The sequence below is a fragment of the Rhamphochromis sp. 'chilingali' genome (assembly GCF_963969265.1).
Source record: "Rhamphochromis sp. 'chilingali' genome assembly, chromosome: 5".
NCBI classification, from domain to species: domain Eukaryota; kingdom Metazoa; phylum Chordata; class Actinopteri; order Cichliformes; family Cichlidae; genus Rhamphochromis; species Rhamphochromis sp. 'chilingali'.
The window spans coordinates 4,268,889-4,281,032 of NC_137932.1; positions in this window are offsets into that span (position 1 = coordinate 4,268,889).

Below are 12,144 nucleotides of genomic sequence, written 5' to 3' on the forward strand. Positions count from 1 at the left end.
TCATTTAAACAGCGAGAGCTCATTGGCTTCCGAGCTGCCTTATAATATGCGGTGAAGTCATGTGAGAGCCATGTAGTGCGGCTACACCCCCAGGAATCTAAATGCGTCGCATGCTGGTAAATTGGATGGGGAGGGGGGGCCGGAGTGAGAGTATAGCTACTGTACGTGCTGTGTTACAAATGTGTTTCCTCCTGAAATGTCATTCAAGGGAAAGCGAGGGAGATCCCGCTCTCACAATAGCACACACGCCGTTCAGCGCAGTTACCGCATAAAATCGTGTTATTTGTAACACCTTTTTTGTGGCGGCATCTACACCTGTAAATGAAAACACACTGCGTTACTAAGCCCTTAGGATACAGTTGAGTCTATATTTAAAATTACATGAAAGTGTAACTAAAGGAGGGCCTAAGCCTGGGGTGTCAAACATAAGGCCCAGGGGCCAGAATCAGCCAAGCAAAGCCACCAATCCGGCCCACTGGATGGCTTTGTAAAATGTCAAGGAGAACAGAAACTTTTTTTTTACCCATAAAGATGCCCCCCATGGGTATTCATGTTACACCAAAATAATTAAGTTATGTATTTCTGTAATTTTACACATTTCCCTATTCAAATTCAAGCCCAAAAAAGTCATGCTAACAGATTTATTTCTTTTGAAAGGGGACTTCATTTTTCAGTATAAGATATTTCACTCCACTCCACAAAAGATAAAAGTTACAGCAAACTCAAAAAAAAACCAAGTAGTGTAACATGGTACTCATTACAAATGTAAATCAGTGGAAGTATAATACTCCAGATGTTTATTTATTTATTTGTGTGCCAAGCGTGCTTCATTAAAAAGCTAGAACATCTTAGACATGTCTTGCAGCAGATTGTTCTGTTACACAGTTGTGCATGGAAGAGCTTCATTATTCATTGTTCTTCCCTATACACTGTAACCAGGAGGTGTGACGGCAGGCTTGTGCAATTCCATCTAGGACTCCAGGGCGGTGTGAGGAATGCTTGCAGCTGGACACAAGACACTGGCAGAAGTGTTTGATTTAATGTTTGTTCTCCCGTGTGCGATGTGCGTGCGCGTACACAGATGTGCTCTGTTCAAAATCCTTGTTTCTCACCGTGTGCTTGAATAAGCCCCCACAGCATGGAAATGCATTTTTTTCGCCCCTCATCGTTTCTGGTCTTCGAATGCGGCAGCACCCACGAGCTCGTCAAATGTATGTGCATGTATGAATGCATGTGGGTTATGTGAGATAATCTCTGTGAGCCACCCACTTTGCTCCTTGTCAAAATGCTGGAACATTCTTCCGTGCACAATAGCTGCACTTTGGTTTCACCCACTCAGTCAAGAACTGAACTTGTGAACTGTAAAAGTGTTACAGGTTACTATGAGCTAAATAAACACAGGGATACACACATGGGTTTTGCTGGAGTACATTTCTGTTTGATGCCTCTGCAGGCTCCGCATCTGCCCATCACTCTAACCCCAAAATGGGGATTCTGCTAAGCTGAAATCGCAGCTGTGCATGAATCAGAATAATAATCTCCAAAGATTCCTTTTGCCCTCATTCCTTGATACACTGTGTGACTCATTCGCAGTGGAGGGCAGCGCTCGAGAAAATCCACGCAGGCTCATCAGCTCTGCAGACGTGCCTACATGCCGAGGAGTAACACCAGGCTGCCCCAGCAGTGCCTTCCAGTGAGAGACTGTAAACCACTGAAACATGATGTGTCCTGGAAGACTACAGAGGTCAGTGCGGACGGCTGAGCATCCTTGAATCCCTGCAGCAGTTGCTCACCCGCCTCTTAATAGGCTGATCTGAATGTAGAAATGGAATCTAAGGTCAATTTTCTAAGTATTCTCGAGGTTACAGGGAGTCAGTTGGGGCTCAGATCCACCAGGGGAATGCCATTTTCATGTTTTATCACACTGGTCGCAATCAAATGAGGAACCGTTAAAGGTATTTTTCTCGGATTTTCCAAATTCAGAGAGAAGCCAATTTCCTGCCGCCACATAGCAACCCCAGCTAACTCATGTTGACACCAGCGAGAGTCGATGCTGTCACATCCACACCCCGTGGGTAACTTCCACTGAGAATTTCAATCATAGCAGGAGAGATGGATGCAGAGGCGCAGGAGAAATGAGATCATTCAGTGAGAGGAGACAGCGTGAGGGAGAGCGAGGCAGAAGGACGGAGGCTGGTGAAGCAGGCGGCTCGGAGAACGTGATGAGAGGTGGAGAAAGGGAAAGACAAAAGAGAGCAAAGATGGGTGGAAGTGTTAGAAACTGTGGTGCCAAAAAAACCCACGACTCAATAAGCAGACGTTCAGCTGGAGAGGAGAAGAAAGGAGAACGTGGTATTCTGTTGTTACAGTAAAAGTAAAAAAAAACAGTAATAAATACTTTTACTTTTTAAACCAGAATTTCTGGTAATGCACACACGTGCACACACGCTGTTGTTGACATTTTAAACCTTTATTTACTAGTACAGTACGGAGTAGACAGGAAGTCAGAGAGAGCCACACAGGAAGTGGTATGGATTGGACTCAGACCAGATCCCCAGCAGTGACCTTTGGCATATCTTGGTGAGCTATACCGGTACACAAAAGTAGAAAAATTTACTTGTGCTGGAGTATTTCCACACTGTGATAATGTTGCTTTTACTCAAAGAGAAGATCCACTAATGGTTAAGTATTTTAATGATCATCAGAAAACTACTTTTTTATTTCTTTACATTTTTGGCCTTTTTTGTTAGAAAGGATAGGCTACAGCAGGGAATAACGAGGAGAACATGACCCAGGGCAGACTCAAACCTAGGAGGCTGCAGCAAGGATGCGGACAAGGGTTAGAGTAGAACCCAGAAGATGGATTTCTAAAGATAGTTACCCTTTTACTGTACATTTCAAATGTTTATTATCAGCTCAAATAACTTTGACTAACACCTCCTTAGTCAAGAAGGTGAAGAATGTCCAGGCAGGGGGTAACAAGGTGCAGGGAGAGACTTTACAGCACAGGCAGAACAAGATCATGATCTGTAAGTTCGTTTGTGGTCCATTTGTCTGGTGTATTAATTAATCATTTATTAAAATGTGTGGGAGGGGGGGATCTTTCTGTGGGCTCGGCTTGCGTTTCCAAAAAATTCACAGCATCCTATTGATTAATAAATAAAAGTGTGCGGCGACAAGTGGGACGAAAGGGCATCGAATCAAACCAAGAAAGGCAAAGATGCCTCACCAGACAAGTGCGACAAATGCTTTGAGTCACTAAGAAAGAACCGAAACCAAGCTAATATCAGACATATTCTCAGTTTTGCTTTGGTCCGACTCTCTGTGCTGGGATCGGGCAACACCTCATTTTCAAGCGGCTGAAAATGGAGAGCTGAGGACTTTGTAGTGGGAACAGAGAGGAGGAGGAAGTGGGGTAGAAAATCATTTCAGCTGTGATATGACTTTGCTCGCAGGCTTTCCTTTCTTTCCTAATAATCTTCTTGACGCAGCAGCTTGTCGCACAACAACTGCGATTTGAGAAAAATCCCAATCACAACCACAAACCATTTGATATTGCTTTGTAATTAGATCTAGAAAACCTCATGTTATACAGATGGAGGCAATATTATAGTAAAAATCATGATCCTTTTTGTTTTATAGCACAACCTTAAAAAATATTATACACTGGACCAACACAGTTATGGTATCTGAATCATAATTTTTCTCTTTTTGCTTACTTAAGACAGTAAATATAATAATGCTTATTAATGAGCATGCTGCTTGAAGAAATGCCCCATCAGCAGGAAAGTAAAACAAAGGGGAGAATAAATATTGGTGATTCAAATGACAGTAATGAAGCTTGCAGGATATTGCTCCCTCTATATTTTATGAACTAAAATGAAAATGTCCTGTACCGATGAATTCAGGATGCTGCCCGAGGACTGTGTCTTGCCGAGGCGTTTTTCCGATTACAACTCTGAGGCAGCAGGAAGTGTGAGCACTTTTGAGTGGCAGGTCACGCAGGCAAGACCTCGAGAGGAAGGATCTTGGCTCGAGGGGAGACAGGATTGGCGTCACAGGCTCTCTCTCCTTCATGGAGTCAGACAGCTGAGTGAGGACTTGTGGCAGCTCTGTCACTGGACAGGGTGACTCACTCGCTTATAAGTGGAGCGGTTAATAATAGTCATACATTAGTGCTCCTGGAGTGAAATAACACGGCTTTAACAGCTTAAGCCAGGGGTGCCCAATCCTGGTCCTCGAGAGCTACCGTCCTGCAGCTTTTAGATGCATCCCTACTCCAACACAGCTGAATCAAATGGTTTGATTACCTCTTCAGCATGCCATCGTGTTTGGCAAAGGCCTGATAACAAGCCATTCATTTGATTCAGCTGTGTTGGAGTAGGGATGCATCTAAAAGCTGCAGGACGGTAGCTCTCGAGGACCGGGATTGGGCACCCCTGGCTTAAGCCCTCTAAAACGGCTCACTGTAGAGAAAGACACGAGGACGCTCTTGTAACATCAAGCGCGTCTGTTTTAAAATAACATTACATTACAGGTGCCATGTCAAAACTGCCCGGAAAAGGAGAAGACAATCCCAGCAAGAAAGAATTGTGATTCCTCCCTGCTCTGTCAGATATTGTCGTCCCTTTGCAGAAAATATATGTTTTTGGAACTGCTTAACGTATAAGACGTAGATTTATTCAAATTCTCAAACAAGACACTCTTTTAGAGATGCAAGGCGAGGGTGAAGAGGTCGGCATTATATCACATTTGCCGGTGATGAGTCAATCTCAACTTTCCAATACTTGCAAGAGGATCAGACTACAGGAGCCGAACACAGTCAGCAAAGTGCATTCAGTCATGTTGCCTTATTAAAGACTTCTGGCAGAACATATGCTGTTGATTTACCCTGTAAACATCTTGTATAATATTCTAAGATTTGCATTTATAAAATGCACGTGGAAGGTAAAGACTCATTAAGTTAGCAAGGACATGTGATCTTTGTTTTGCTGGGGCTGTAGCTGTAGCTGAAGGCAAGTCATACTTATAAAAGTATAAATAGTCTGCTGAGTGCTTATCACTGCTGCCTCAGAGCAAACAGGTTGGTTTCCAAGCTGAGTTTGACACACAAATCCCCAAAAAAACAATCACTTATGTAAACTGCAGTGTTTACAAAGATGTAGACAAAAATGTAACAGTCTAAAACACATATGACTGAGGTAATCTTGGCAGAAGTACCAAAGGGGCAAAGTGGATGATTACATTGCTGTCTCAGACCATTAGGGGGGCCTGAAGGCTCCAGAATAACTACGTAGCTGTTTTGTTGTTGTTGTTATTCTAAATTTATGGAAGAGGATTAAAATCAATTCTGAGGAAAAAAAAAATTCTGACTTTTATTCCTCAAAATTCTAAAAAAAACAAAAATAACAGACACCCCCTGTTTTTTTGTCTATGGCCCTAATCCTCTTTTTTATGAACTGGATTACATTGTAATGAATTCTTTTTATCATTCCTGTGATTTTACCCATGTAGGGATTAACAGAACGACATGCACAAATACCAAAGAAGTACATGAAAGCAGTGTTTGTGTGTTTTAAAGTATCAAACAACCCAAAGCAAAAAAACAAAACAAAAAAACACCAAATGTTGCCGTCATGGATGCATGTGATATTTATTAAAGGGCTTCCTCTAATTACTCTAGGCCTGCTCCCAATAGAACATGTAGTATAGCATTTGACATGGATACAATGGAAGTGACTGTATATAATCTGCTTTGTGACTCACTTGGATAAGTGGTCAGTGTTCAGACAGCAACTGAATCCGCCAGTGCTATTTTCCTCATGGCTTCAGAATGAACGGTAGTTTATCTTAAAGTGCTTCATGAAATAAATTTGATATCTGCGAGTATGCAGGCAGCCATTGTGATCCAGTGTGACTGCACTTTGGTCACACTGGAGTGGAAGGTCATCTGAAACGGCTCTTTTTCAGCGACCCACAGCCTGTATGATCAGCTACAAAGTGACGAGCACACGTTGTCCTTGTCTGGCCTCTGCACAACTCTCTCACACACGCGTGCATGCACGCACGTACGCACGCACCTAAATATCACTGCAATTCACTCTACATTCAAGCTGCTACCATGGCAACCTGTCTCCCTCCTCCAGGGAATATGATACAGGACTGCAAACATAAATAACAATACACACATACACGCACAGCTACACACGGTGAAACACACATGAGGGACTCCATGGTCTAATCTCCTGGGAAAGAACAGTCTGCTCAGTTTATGAGGGATTTTATGCCAAAAGGTACATTTCATGCCTGCTTAGAAAGGAAAATTAAGGCAAGAAGTCATGATTCACTTTCCCTTACTTGTACCATGCATCATGATGTAGTCACCCAACTCCATCGTAGCGTGATTATGGTTGGCTTACTGTCACTTCCATCATCTTAAGTGAATTACTGCTTCATTATACTGTATTCATTTTATATGCAATAGCTTTTCTCCTGTGTTTTTTTTCCCCCCTTTCTCCCTGAAACAGCCTCCGAAACTGCTTTTAGACCACTCAAACACTAAAAAATGAAATCAATACAAATGCAATCCATTTGAACGGAGCTGAGGCTCTTGCTCTTTTCAATTTTGGACGAATAATAGCTGCTGTGCAATTATTTTCAAGCCATTATTCTGCAGAACAATCAGACAGGTGGAGTCCCCGTGCAGTGTGTGCAAAACAGGTGAGACATAGCGGTAAAGGAGACGCTGATGAAGGACATCACTTCATCAGTTCAGTCAACTTCCTGCCTGTACTGCTTCTATGTCTCATGTGACAAGCCTCATCTTGTGTTTGTACATTACAGTACACACACACACACACACACACACATACAAGGGTGCTTTGAAATCCCACTTCTGTGCGATTGCTCATTATATTGCTCTTGTCAAATAATCCCTTGTTGAAGACAGCAGGGATAACTGCTGCATGACAATCAATTCAAACAAAGATGCCCGCTCCTTGTTTACTCGAGACGTTGTCTTTAAAAAACTAAAAGCAAAGGGGGAAAAAAGAAAAATCAAAATAGACAGAAACCTCGTATTGTACTGTGAAATCTCAAAGAGGAAGTTGCTGCTGTAAAATGAGAATCTAGGCCACACTAGGCTGAGGGCAGCAGATATCAGATAAGTGCATGCATCATTTAGCTCAAAAAAATCACACGGTTAAATGATGAGAATCGCAAAGGGAATGCCTGCTTTCTGTAACGGTTTCAAAACAAATTCTTGTGTGGGTTGTGCCGCTTTTGGATGCGGAGTGCATTCACATATTGGGGAAAATGCGGCTATTAAGATAATCGGCTGTCGTCTCAAAAGGCCTTCCCCTCCAGGCAAAATAGCCTCGAGACTGACAGTGACAAACAGGAAGGGCAGACAGAGGGAGAATAAAAAGGAGAGGAGTGAGGGGCCTTTGATTACTGTTGTAGCAAGCAAATTAGCAGCATTAGCTTTGACAGTAATGATTTCGTTTTTCGTTTTTTTCTCTGCTGTATCTGGCTAACTGAGGCTGGCATGCCTGCGGGAATCAGCACTGGGCATGGTTCAATGCATTTAGCATAGAGCTCAAATACAGTTACTTCAGACTATGACCGCAACATTTGGGAAAGCCAGTACAGAGCAACGCTTATTCTCCCCCACCCCCCTTTCTTCCTACTCTCTATATTTTTATCATGATAGCTTACAAAGAAATGAAAAGTGATCACGGCTGAGCGTGTTAAAGGCAGTGGAAATCCCTCTGATGAAGGCTCAGATAACCATTAGCACAACCTTTCATAATGTCAGCCAGATAGTGACTGAAACTCATTTTCAGTCTGGTTTTAGATAATGTCGTACAACACACAAAAAAGCCAGGGTTCCACGGGCGGAGCATTATGTGTATCCGTCTTTTGAGATACCGTCTTTGTGATTTTGTGTCTTTGATGGTTTTTTCCTTCTCAGAGCAGGGCAGCCCCTTCAGTAGCACACCTCTGCAAGTGGAGGAGATGAGGAGATAAGGCTGCGGATGAGAACAGCTCATCAGCTAGTTTCTCAGTGTCGAACCTTAGGTGTCTCTTTCTGCTGACTGGGGCGAGCTATGCTTCAATGCCAACCTCACAGGTGTGTGTGTGTGTGTGTGTGTGTGTGTGTGTGTGTGTGTGTGTGTGTGTGTGTGTGTGTGTGTGTGTGTGTGTGTAGGCAAATACCAGATTCCTTTTAGTTTCTGAAGGTCATCACCTGATGCCCTCGTCAAGGGCCATTGCTTCATTTCTTTTAACAATAAACCCAGTGTTTATTCTACAAACACCTTCAGGAAGGATGGATGCAAAGGCCTTCCTGCTTAGTTTCTTTTGTATCTGCAGATGTACACAGATGCATTTCCACTTTCATTTGGTTACATTTGCCTTCGCATCTAATTCTTCCTTCTGTCTTTTCCTTTCTCACGCGCGCACATACACAGACACAGATGCAAATAACACAAGCATGATGTAATTATTGCAGCCTTCTATCCATTTCCTGCTGAGAAATGACCCGCAAATGAGGATTTTTGTAACTTAATTAAAAGCAAACGACTTCAAAATGTAGGATGCATTTTTTCTTATTTTTGTCGAAAAATAATAACAAGGAAAAAACGCTGGAAATTGAGTGTTGAGCCAACTTATGTTAGGTGGAGATAATCATACGACCGCTTTTAGAACGTTCCTGTGTGAATACTCCAGTGTGCTGTGCAAAAGACTGAACAGATGTTGTAGTGACACCCTAACCTCCCCACCAACATTACCATTTGCTTTACCGTTAGCATCTCCTCTGAATTAATTTGTCTGCGACAAGTCTTGCTTGTAGTTTAAAACCTTTTTGTTTCAGTATAATTTCAAAAGTGTCTGAGAACAATATGGAATACAGCGACAGAGACTGTGAAGGATCATAATGATAGCAGAGATTTCAACAAGTACACTTCTGCTGCACTGATGACAGTTAAAATAATCATTTAGTTTGGAAACGTGATTCAAGCGATGGCAGGTTTAAAAAAGAAATAACTACAAAGGCTTACAGAAGTGATAAAGCACAGTAAGTACTGAAAGTCATTATGTGAAATGTGTCCTTATCTGTGTGCAGTGCTGTATCAGATATGGTACAGCTACAGGGCAGCCTGTCAGAGATGTTGGTCTTTAAATTACTTCGGGGATGCAGTTTGGATGTGGTGTATTATTGCTCTAAAACGTGCCATGAGCACCACTGGGCCACTGCATTACATGAAACCTAACAGATGGCTTTCAGCAACCTGTGCAATATGCCGAGGTGACCTCTCCGACTTCAGATGTAATAACTGCCAAAGAAATGACAGACCGAACCAAAAAGCAATCTCCTCAAATTGTGATAACATCACACTTTGGAGGCCCAGAAAACAAAGGCGCTGGAAAATATCAAATATTATAGGACAGCAGATTGCATACGTCGGTGAAATAAGTCTTTCAAAAAAGTCTTACCAAGATATCAAAACTGTATCCACTGCCATTTACTCGTGAATATTGGTCAAGGCTACTGTACTGTGAAAACCCAACTTGGTTTTGAGATAATGAATTATAATTACCGTAATAAAATGTAAGAGACATGAATATGTGCACTTGACATTAAATCAGTGGAATTCACTCCAGAATTGGCCGACCAGGCTATCATATGTCCGATTATCAGCTGGTGCATGCACAAAATGCAGCACGGGTGACCAGTCGAGCACACTCTCACAGCCATATGCTAACATGCTAACATGCTAACATATTCTTAGCGTTGAGAGCTCCTCGCTGTAAGTAACAATGCAAAATTTGCCAAAGTTAACTGCTGGAATACAATGTAACAAACATGTTTCCAACAACAAACCCAATCATATTATTATTCCCAGTGTGGGCATTTTAAAGAAACTAACAAAGTAAAAGTGGCTAAAGCTATTCAGAGTACAGATAATAGAGGTCAGCAGCCTCGGTATGAGCAAAGGATCAAAGCTACCATGAAAATTATAGAGACGATTGAAATCAAGAAAAGGTTTGATGGCCTGTTATCTAAGTAAGTTAGAAACATATTGGAAAACGATGTGAGTACCTGTCATTTGTTTTGTTATAAAAATTTGTTACACCTGCTTTCATTTATTTGTATCTTTTTCTAATACCAGAACGCTTTACTTTCAGATGCTTATGCCAGAGAAGATCCCGAAACTTAATGATTTCTTTTATCGTGAGAATAATATTTTGCATTGAAGAGCAGCTGAACAATTTGTTTATGCTGTCAAATATAGTTCTCAGACGGGAAATCTGAATCAGTGAAAACTGGGATTGGCAGGTCACGCTTTGATAATCAGAACTGGCCAAGATGTTTTTGGCCCTTTAGATAATTGTTGAAAGCAGGGAGCAAATGTGGTGAGTTAATGTTTGACATGTAACAAGATCCCCGGCCAAATTTAAATCAGGAACGATGAAGTTTGCATGTGTCTTACGTCCTTAATTGCAGTAAAAATTAGCTTTTTCTTTCTCTATGTACAGCATACAGTAGATGCATATACACATGTATTTGTTTCTCCCCTTTTATTTCTCCAAAATTTCAACATTTTCTAAGATTGTTCAAACAAAGTGAGTCATTATGGCTGACAAAGTTTAAGCATTAAAATCAGTAGAAAAGGCAACAGACTTCACGGGACAAACCACCAGTTAATGTGTAATTTGTGCTGAGTTGCACTTTGACAGCAGTTTTTTCTCAAACTGTAATGAAACCTCTTTGCAGATGAAAAGTAATTCCGCTCCATTGTGGAAAATCTAACAGGTCCATTCTAAGTCGGCCCCCAGCCCTGTCTCAGTGTTACAATGAATCTGACTAAAGCTTCCAGAGGAATGAATGGTCGCTGCCTGCTCACAGCTCCACTCTTGCATGGCCCACTGCCAGAGCTCTAATTTAAGCTCCAGGCCTTCTGTTGGGAGAGAGTGGGAGAGTAGAGGAAGCCCACCCCAGGCAGAAGTGCAGGGGAGAGTGCTGGGCCCTGCTCCCTAGAGTGGAATTGATGGCTGTTAAGCTCATCAATGAGGATGAGTCATCCGAGGCAGCCAGCCGCTTCGTTCCTCCTGGTCTGCCTTACTGAAGTGGAGGCAAGTTAAAATGTTCAGTTACTACCTGCTCTCTGTGGTGAATCATGTCTGTTAGAAAACACACGATAAGCTACATTTCCACCCCGCTGCTGCACTGGAGACTTGGTGTTGCAATACACTCTACCATGTTGTTTTACCGATAATTTCTTGAGTGTTTGCCTAGTCACTGGAGTCAAGAACCTGTGTGTGTATTCATCTGTTTGCTCGTGCAGGCAATAGTGTGTGTTTAGAACCTGTTAAGCAACAATTTCCATATCCTTCTAATTGTCAAAGGTCAGAAGCTTTTAGGCAGCCAGCAGTAGGCCGACGGCGGTTGGCTGAACATGCATCTGATTCCATTTGGGCTGGTTTCAGTTTCAAAGCCTCCCACCTTCCTGTCTCATAATCACTCCTACAGATTTTTCGAATCAATTCAGGCCCCGGCTTAGACTGACTTCTGATCAACAACTGGCAATTGTGGTGCCAAAAAAAAAATTCCCAGTGGCCACAGACGGATGTTTGGCGTCCATATAATTCCTATGATTGCTGCAAATGACTGAGAATGGCCACAACTTGAACTCCAGGACACAGTTTGGTCCAGATTTTCCGTTCCTTCAGCAGAATCCGGCAGCTCTTTTCGCATCTCCATAAACTGCAATATTTCTGGGTGGTGACTCGTCTATAAATGCTATCTTTAAATTCTGTGGCAAGCATGTTACCATGACTGCTAGCTGGCTGCCAAGTGCTGGATGATAGCATCAGACAGAAGCAGATCACGAATTACGCTCAGCACAATGTGCAGCGCATTCATATTCATACAGGCATTTTGCTTATCGAGCCACTGCAACCACACGCGCATCTCACTGTTCCTACAGGTCATACGCTTCCTGCATCCTCCCTTAACTCATAATATGTGCACATATGTGCATCTGAGTGCTTGCATGCATTCGCACAATCTTGTTGGTGCAACAGGAATGTTAAAAGCTGTCATTATCTCAGTGGAAAATGTGTGATTGACCAGAGCTG